The 8,444-nt window shown below is 45.6% G+C and overlaps 1 protein-coding gene across 5 annotated transcripts in view; it reads left to right on the top strand.

Annotated features, from left to right (window-relative positions):
• The first annotated feature begins 5,404 nt into the window (after window positions 1-5,404).
• The window catches only part of ccdc9 (coiled-coil domain containing 9), a 54,013-nt gene continuing 50,973 nt past the window's right edge, over window positions 5,405-8,444 (top strand). Inside the window, exons 1-2 of one of the 5 annotated variants that reach the window (XM_041179456.1) lie at window positions 5,455-5,513; window positions 7,708-7,802. The gene's annotated coding sequence lies outside the window, so the exon portion shown is untranslated. Of the gene's footprint in view, window positions 5,519-5,566; window positions 5,794-7,707; window positions 7,803-8,444 lie in introns of those variants that run through there. The other 4 variants (XM_041179457.1, XM_041179454.1, XM_041179458.1 and 1 more) reach the window with 4 other exon arrangements.

Raw genomic sequence — 8,444 nt, 5'->3', positions numbered from 1 at the left:
TCCTTTTTAAAGTGTAATCAATTTGCAATGTAGGAAATGCAGCAACCAATTTGCACACAGCAAGCTCCCACAAACAGCAATGTGCCAATGGCCAGATAATCTGTTTCAGTGATGTTGATTGAGGGATAAACGTTGGCCAGGGCACCAGGGATAATGCCCCCGGCCTTCTTTGAAATAGTGCCATGGGATCTTTCACATCAACCTGAAAGGGCAGATGGGTCTCGGTTGACATCTTGACCAAGGCAGGACTGACTGAGGGAGGGGACCTACAATGAGTTAGAGGAGGAGAAATTGATTAAGTGTTAAAAATGTTATATTTCCTAGAGGTCACTGCTTGTCCCCTGTAGTTATCTTGAAATCATTCATATCCTTATGTTTATCTTCTTAGCTGAGCTTCAGATGTTTGCACATTGTTTGGCAATATCCCAGAGGAAAGGACAGAGATAGACAATATAATAATATTGTCAGCTCCCACCGGATGTCAAGATGTGTAAAAATCGTCTGCAAGGTGTGAGAGGTGATGGGATCTTGTGGCCCTGCTCTTACATTTAATGTTATAGAACTGTCTCCACTCCTCACCCTTCTCCTCGTCACCTTGCTGTGCTCTGAATGAGTTATTAACCTGTCCAAACGGTTCTGGGGATTGTTGGAAACCCCACAGCAACATACGAGAGAGAGAAGGGAGTTTTCCCGGGGTCCTGTTCACCATCCCCCACCCGCTCACCACCAATTCCCCCCTGTGTCTCTCCATGCTCAATACCATCGAGATTAACAAATGGAGAGGCTGGAAAAGCTGGGATTGGCCTTAGAGCATGGAAGGTTAAGAGGAGATTTGATAGAGATGATCAAAATCATGAAGGATTTCAATAGGGTAAATAATGAGAAACTGTTTCCAGATGGTCAGTATGAAGGGACTGAATGTATGGGAGCTAAATCTTGACACCAAGACAGGTAGAAAAGTAAGTTGTCAAGAGGAGGTAGAAAGTCTGCTAAGGGATATAGACGGGTTAGGTGAGTGGACCAAAATTTGGCAGATGGGGTATAATGTAGGAAAATGTGAACTTGTCCACTTTGGCAGGAAGAATAGAAAAGCAGAATATTATTTAAATAGAGAGAGATTACAGAACTCTGAGGTACAGTGGGATCTGGGTGTCCTGGTACATGAATCACAAAAGGTTAGTATGCAGGTGCAGCAAGTGAATAGGAAGGCAAATGGAATGTTGGCCTTTATTGTAAGGGGAATGGAACATAAAAGTGGGGAAATTTTACTGCAGCTGCTCAGGGCCCTGGTGAGCCCACATCTGGAATATTGTGTACAGTTTTGGTCTCCTTATTCGAATAAAATATATAATTGCTTTAGAAGCAGTTCAGAGAAGGTTCACATGGCTCATTCCTGGGATGAAGGGCTTATTTTATGGAGAAAGGTTGAACAGGTTAGACTTATACCGAATGAAGTTTAGAAGAATATGTAGTGATCTTATTGAAACATATAAGATCTTGAGGAGACTTGACAGGGTGGATACAAGGAGGATGTTTCCTCTTGTGGGGGGAAAACTAGAATTCTGGGACGTATCTTGAGAATAAGAGATCTCCATTTTAAGGCAAAGATGAGGAGAATTTTTTTCTCAGGGTCGTTAAAGTATGGAATTCCCTTCCCCAGAAGGCAGTGGAGGCTGGGTCCTTAAATTTATTCAGGGCTGAGTTGTGTTTTTGTTAGACAAGGGAGTCGAGGGTTATGGGGTGCAGACAGGAAAGCAGAGCTGGGACCACAACCAGATCAGCTATGATCTTATTGAATGGTGGAACAGACTGGAAGGGTCGAAGACCTACTCCTCCTCCTAGGTTCCTATGTCCTATGTTCCTACGGTAACCAGTGGGTCACAGATGTAAGACAATTGGCAAAGAAAGCAGAGGCGACACAAGGAAACTTTTTTCATGATGTGGAATGCGCTGTTTGAAAGAGCGGGGGGAAGCAGGTACAATATTAGCTTTTAAAAGAGAATTGGATAAATTCTTGAGAAAGTGAAAAAGAAATTGCAAGGTTATGGGGAAAGAGCAGGGGGAGTGGGATGAATTAGACACTCTTTCAAAGGGCCAGCACAGACATGATGCACCAAGTGGCCGCTACACATGCTGTATCATTCATATGTTGTGTACATGTTGTGTCATTCTGATTGTACGAACTGGTCAGTCATTTGCTGTTTGTGGGATGTTGCTGGTCAGAATAGCTGCTGTATTTACCTAATTAACAACAATCATTACACTTCAAAGAGTGACTCATTGTGTGAATGGCTTGAGTCTGGAACAAGATGTTGTATAAACACAAGTTTTATTAGATTATTACTGCCTGGCAGTTTACACTCAGCTGAATGACTTTATTTAGGAGCCAAATGCAGTAATTGTCGCCACCTTGTGGCTATAAGTAGCGTAAGCCTCAAACCATCAGCAGCTCCAACCTGTGAATCAGTTTTAAAGCTTGACTATGAAACTCTTGCCTCAGGCTTTCCTTAAAGCTTAATGTTTCTCTCTATCATATGACTGACCAGTTCGTACAATCAGAATGACACAACATGTACACAGCACATGAATGATACAGCATGTGTAGCGGTCACTTGGTGCATCATGTCTGTGCTGGCCCTTTGAAAGAGTGTCTAATTCATTGGATGTTGGAGTATGTGTGATTCCAGTCTTAGCAATCAGGGTTCACAATCTTGCTTGTTAACTCATGGCCCAGTTGGTAGCACTCTTACTATAAATCAGAAGTTATGGGTTCAAGTCCCACTCCAGGATCTGACACTCCTGAGTGCTGCACTGCTGGAGGTACTGTCATTTGGATGAAATATTAAACTGAGACCCAGTCTGTCCTCTTGGGCAGATGTAAAAATCCCATGACACTAATTTGAGGAAGAGCTCCCCGTGGTGTCCGGGACAATATTTAATCCTCAACCAACATCACAAAAAAAAACAGGTTATCTGGTCATTATTGCTTTGCTGTTCATGGAAGCTTGCTGTGTGCAAACTGGCTGTCACATTTCCTGCATCACAACAGCAGCTACACTTTAAAAAAAAGTGCTTCGTTGGCTGTAAAATACGTTGGGATGTCCTGAGGTTGTGAAAGGTGCCACAAAAATGCAAGTTTTTCCTTTTTGAAGTTACTCTGCCTGTCGCAGGTGTGACTGAGTCTGGCACAATCTGTTCTTTATGGTTTTGTACCACAGCAAGTGTCTATTACCAACTGAGCCCACCCAGACATATTTTAATGCTCATGTAGGTATATCCGTTTATTTTAATGACAAGTGTAAAAAAGGAGACAATGTACTAAAAATGGTTTTGCCTCTTGGTAATTGAACTGCTTCCATTTTACACTCACCTGCTCATACTTTGCCACTCTGCTGTGGAATACTGTTCCTCTATTGGGCTCACTCCACTCACGCTCAATTCCACGCTACTATGTGTCATATATCAGACACAATGAGCCCTGCTCTCCTCCAGTTGTTACCAGTGCTCTGCATTATGTATCCTCCCCATCTTCCTTCTTCAGATGTGGTAGCGAAAAGGGACAATAGACTTTGTGACAAAATCATGTTGCCAGTACACTCTGATTTGTCCCAACTCAATATGGTCAACTCCCCCAAATTTTCCTTACCCCTCTTGGGTATGAAGAATGAAGCCTGCCCAGCTGCATTCAGCTCATCTGCTGCCGAGACCCTCATTCGCATTCTTGTTACCTCCAGACTCGACTATTCCAACGTAATCCTGACCAGCCTCCCATCTTCCTCCCTCTGTAAACCTGAGCTCGTCCAAACCCCTGTCCTAGCTTGCACTAAGTCCCGTTCACTCATCATCCCCTCTGCTCGCTGACCTACATGGGCAGGTGGTTGAGCAAAGCTTTGATTTAAACATTCTCATCCTTCTTTTCAAATCGCTCCAAGGCCTCTCCCCTCCCCATCTCTGTGATCTCCTCCAGCCCCACAGCTGTCTGAGATCTCATCTAATCCTGACCTCTTGCAGATCCCAAGTTTTAATTGCTTCACCATTGGAGGCCCTGCCTTCAGCTGCCTGGGCCCTAAGCTCTGGAATTCCCTCTCTCAACCTCTCCACCTCTTTCTCCTCCTTTAAGATGCTCCTTAAAACCTACCTCTTCGACCAAGCTTTTGGTCACCTGTGCTGATATCTCCTTATTTGACTTGGTGTCAGGTTTTATTTGGTAACTGCTCCTGTGAAGTGTATTGGGACAGTATTCTGCATTATCGCAGATGTTATGGTTGACTCCTGCTCACCAGCCAAACTGCTGGTGGCCTACACAATTTGTTCACTGGGAAGACAACACTCCAAGGTTGGAATTAAATGCCAAGTTTAAAGCAATAATAATTTCTCTTGAACTCTCTAGGTGCTCTCTGCTGGAGTGTGTCAGTGGAAGAATGCCAAGGAACAATAGAACCAGATTTGTTTGAGTTGCTCTCTCTCATGCATACATGCATGCACACATTTCACAAACACACACGCTTCTGTACACACATTCTCCCACACTCTCACTCTCTCTCGTACACTCGCAATTGACAAATATTAATCAGGACGCCAGGGAGATCTCCCCTGCTCTTCTTCAAAATAGCAGCCATGGGATCTATTATGTCCATCTCAGAGAGCTGACATGGCATCTTACCTGAAAAATGGCACTTCTGACAGTGCAGCACTCCCTCGGTCCTGCACTGGGAGTGTCAGCCAAGAAGATGTGCTCAAATCTCTAGCGTGGGGCTTGAAGCTACAACCTTCTGACACATAAGTGAGAGCCTTGCCCGTGGATCCACTTTAACTACTTGCGTGTGGGCACCAGGATAGGGCGCAGGCTGACAGGAATACATCCCCACACAACAAAACACTGCAGAGCTCCAGAGTGTGAGGTTCCATTTGTGACATCTGATTCTGAGTGTGCATCAGCACCTTCAGAAAGGAAGGAATAAAAACTATGAGCTAAGATGAAAAATCCTTAACGAGTGACCCCTTCCCGAAATTAATTAATGAGGAGCATTTGTTTAACAATTTCCAAGAATCAATGCTACAAACAGCAAAGCTTTTCGAGGAAGGCACAATTGTTGTGTATTTTTCTTTGCAGATTATTTTCTGTGCAAGCACAAATTCAGTTCAGACTTTGCCTTTAAGACAGATTTCTCTTTAATCCTGCCAGCTAACCTCCTTCACGCAATAATTAGTGTGCTCTTGCTTGACTGCACCGAATCAAATTGCCTAGGGCTTCCAGAAGACTCCGAGCGAGGGCTAAAGCAGTTTGGTCACTGTGTTCCTTTCACAAGGGTTTTTTTAATCTGGCCTCTTCGTCACAGTGTATAAAGAGACACTTCTGACCCCCTTAAGGGAAGTGAGTGCTCAGTATTTGGCAGGAAATGTGGGACTCTATCCACAGGAAGTGAGTGTGTGTGGGGGCAGGATTTTGCAGCTCTGAATTCACACACTGGCTTCTGTGAAGAATGTGGAAGCGCTGAGAGCACAGAGACACGGTGAGGTACTGTGGGGTGGCACAGAGCAGAGTGGTCAGTGGGAACTCATTAACTGACGACAGACTCCTGCTGAGTCCTTTCCAATTCAGTGGGTTTGACTTGGCAATCCTGTGGCTAGCACTAGTTAGCGGTAGAGACAAGGCCATAATCCTGGGTAGATTTATGTCCAGTTTCAGGCAGTAAACAGTTCAGCTGAGCAGGTTTCTGTCGTGAATGATGTTTAGAAGGTGCTGGGAGAGAGGACAAACTTTCTGGAGCGGTTTGCTAAGGGGCCTTAGAGGTAACTGATACATATTGTGAAACAGACCCAGCTTAGGCCTGTAATGTAACAGCTGCATGTATTTTGTTGTGTGTGTATATCAAACTGACTGCCTTTCGCCACGTTAAGTGTCACTCTCATACCCAGCATTTCTGGGCAGTTTCAGGGAGTTTGGGCTTATGTGCTCCACCCTCCATTTCTTTAACTCTTGGGGCAAACATATCAGAGGCTGGTCCAAGGCGGCAGGCTGTATGGGAACAGCGTTCCGGAGACAGTTTCCCCTGGCAGACAAGCCCAATGCTGGGTGTACTTGGGCCATGTGACTGTTTTGGGTGGGGGTGGATGGAGATTAGGGTTGGATGGTGGGAGTTAGTGTTGGTGTTGGGGGTAGGGTAGGGTAGAACTAGGGGCCATAAATATGAGACAGTCACTAATAAATCCAATGGGGGATTCAGGAGAAACCTCTTTAACCAGAGAGTGGGGAGAATGTGGAACTCGCTCCCACAAGGAGTGGTCGAGGTGAATAGGATAGATACGTTTAAGGGGAAGCTGGATAAACACACGAGGGAGAAAGGAGTAGAAGGATAGGGTGAGAGGAAGAGGGGGTGGGAGGAGGCTCATGTGGTGCATAAACACCAGCACAGACAAGATGGGCTGAATGGCCTGTTTCTGTGCTGGAATATTCTTTATAATTCACAGGATCTGGCCAGCACTGCTATCTCACCCAGCTGTCCATCTCTCAGACACGAAGCAGCCAACATTCCAGGGCTTTAATTTTCCCAATGTAATCTGTACGTGTGTGAGATTCAGCACTCAGATGGTGGTGGGAGGGTGGAGTTTGTGCTGGCTGCATAATCCCATGCCGGTGTGACACTTTGCTGTTCACAGCGATCTGACAGGGTCAAGCAGTTAATCTCCCAGTTGAGATTTCCTTCGTCTGAAGGAGCTTTGAGGTTTAGTCAGTTCTTACCTTCGGCTCAGTTCCTTTTTGCGGGGGGCGGGGGGGGGGGGGTTGCGGATGGGGTGAAATTAGTTTTGGCCAGTGGAATAGAAAATCCAAGTGTTGTCTTGTGGGCCTGATTTCATTCTGAAGAAGAGTCATACTGGACTCAAAACGTTAACCCTTATTTCTCTCTCCACAGAGGCTGCCAACCTGCTGAGTTTTCCTGGCACTCACTGTTTTGGTTTCTAATTTCCACTCCTGTTTTGTCAAAAGGTTCACTTAACTGTTGAGTTGAGACCTGAGTTTTAATTCCCGAGCTCAATAAGAAAAGTGTGTGTGTGTGTCAGTGTGTGTGTGTGTGTCTGTGTGTGTGTGTGTGTGTGTCAGTGTGTGTGTGTGTGTCAGTGTGTGTGTGTGTGTCAGTGTGTGTGTGTGTCAGAGTGTGTGTGTCAGAGTGTATGTGTGTGTGTGTGTGTGTGTGTGTGTGTGTCAGTGTGTGTGTGTGTGTCAGTGTGTGTGTGTGTCAGAGTGTGTGTCAGAGTGTATGTGTGTGTGTGTGTGTGTGTGTGTGTCTGTGTGTGTATGTGTGTGTGTCAGTGTGTGTGTGTGTGTCAGTGTGTGTGTGTGTCAGAGTGTGTGTGTCAGAGTGTATGTGTGTGTGTGTGTGTGTGTGTGTGTCTGTGTGTGTGTGTGTGTGTGTCAGTGTGTGTGTGTGTGTGTGTCAGTGTGTGTGTGTGTGTGTGTGTCAGTGTGTGTGTGTGTGTGTGTGTGTGTGTGTGTCTGTGTGTGTGTGTGTGTGTGTGTCAGTGTGTGTGTGTGTCAGAGTGTGTGTGTCAGAGTGTATGTGTGTGTGTGTGTCTGTGTGTGTGTGTGTGTGTGTGTGTCAGAGTGTGTGTGTGTGTGTCAGTGTGTGAGAACTCCTGAGTCTGTTGATCCCTGACATTATTTATATTCTTATCATGTATCTACCACCCAATATTCATCCCACCAAGATCACCAGGTGTGAAGGAGCTGGAATCTTCCACCAAGTCTGACCAGGAATGATTGACCCTCTATCTACCTGGAGCCCCTCTGGTCCACTGAGCAGGTAGGGACCCTTCCCAAAGGGCCCAAGAACTCCCTCCACACTCATCCCTCTCCCTCAGCATTCCCGACAGGTTCCAGTGGGTGTCGGGCCTGGACTACGTCAAGGAGGCCTGGGAGTGGGAATAGACCGGGATTATCAGACCAGTTCAGCAGTCTCTATTTCCTATTCAGTAAACAGTCAGAGATGCCTCTGTGTATGAGAAACAAACTAGAAGTTGTTGACATTGACAGCAGGACATTTGTCAACAATAACTTGCATTTATATAGCACCTTTTAAAAGTAAAATGTCCCAGGGTGCTGCATACGAGTGTTATCAATCAAAATTATCCATCGAGCCACAGAATTAGGACAGGTTTAGAAAAGGCCAAAGTGATGGAAGGGATCGTCAACAGTACTATCAAGCAGCACTTGCTTAGTAATAACCTGCTCACTGACACTCAGTTTGGGTTCCGTCAGGGCCGCTCAGCTCCTGACCTCATTACAGCCTTGGTCCAAACATGGACAAATCAGCTGAACTCCTGATGTGAGGTGAGAGTGACTGCCCTTGACATCAAGGCAGCATTTGACCGAATGTGGCATCAAGGATCTCTAGCAAAACTGGAGTCAATGGAAATCGGGGCAAACACTCTACTGGTTGGAGTCA

The sequence above is a fragment of the Carcharodon carcharias genome, chromosome 34, assembly GCF_017639515.1.
Source record: "Carcharodon carcharias isolate sCarCar2 chromosome 34, sCarCar2.pri, whole genome shotgun sequence".
NCBI lineage: Eukaryota > Metazoa > Chordata > Chondrichthyes > Lamniformes > Lamnidae > Carcharodon > Carcharodon carcharias.
Note: the sequence above shows the minus strand (reverse complement) of the source record. Positions and strands in the feature narration are given on the sequence as shown.